Genomic DNA, 900 nt, shown 5'->3' with positions numbered 1-900 from the left:
TATATATATATATATATATATATTGGTTAATTGTTCCTTGATTTTTTGAACAAATTTGTGCTTGTGGATGTTTTTGTGGGGTGATTTTTGAAATGATGGATGTTGAGAAACCCGGTGCTGAGCATGAAGAGTTACACATTGAGAAGGAGGGATTTAGAACTTTAGGTGGTGCAGAATTTGATAGTTGTGTCAAAAATGGTGCACCGAAAATTTATAGTCCGGTAAAGATTGATGAAATGATGAAATTGAAAGACCCGAAAATGTTGATGATTCCAAGTATGACGATGGTACTAGACAGGAGGAGGTATGAGTTGGGAAGGAGAATATAAAACTTTATACGAGGTAGAACAAAAATAATTTTATACAAAAAAAAATAAAAAATTTGAACTATAAAGTGTGACATACACTTGCAACACAAGTGTTGAAAAAAATAATTTTATACAAAAATAAATAAATTTTGAATTGTGTCATGCCACAAATCTTTTTTTTTTGTGTGTGTGAGTAGAAAGCATCCAAGGATATGCTTTGCGTGATTCTACATCAACTATGAATTGGATTGTCAATATTCTTTTTACATTTTTTTTCTCCCGAGCTGCAGGAAGCACACCAACTAACGTATGTTGCTTGATTTTTCATCAAATATGAACAGGACCTTGTCATTATTCATATTTTTCTCAACATTAAGAAGTACACCAACAACACGTACGTATTGCCTGGTTCTATTGTTCAAAAAGAGAAAATTCTTAATGAAACGGAAAAGAAAATGAATAAATAGATGAATAGCTACATTTTTGGTTCCTAATTATTGATAAATCTACTTTTGATTCATTTCATCTTCATAGATTAAGATAATATCATATTAATTCAACTAGAAAATTATGCCACCATATTATGATCCAC

This window comes from Capsicum annuum, chromosome 10 (assembly GCF_002878395.1).
Source record: "Capsicum annuum cultivar UCD-10X-F1 chromosome 10, UCD10Xv1.1, whole genome shotgun sequence".
In the NCBI taxonomy this organism is placed as follows: Eukaryota; Viridiplantae; Streptophyta; class Magnoliopsida; order Solanales; family Solanaceae; genus Capsicum; species Capsicum annuum.
The sequence above is the reverse complement of the archived record's forward strand: the minus strand, read 5'-3'. Positions refer to the sequence as shown.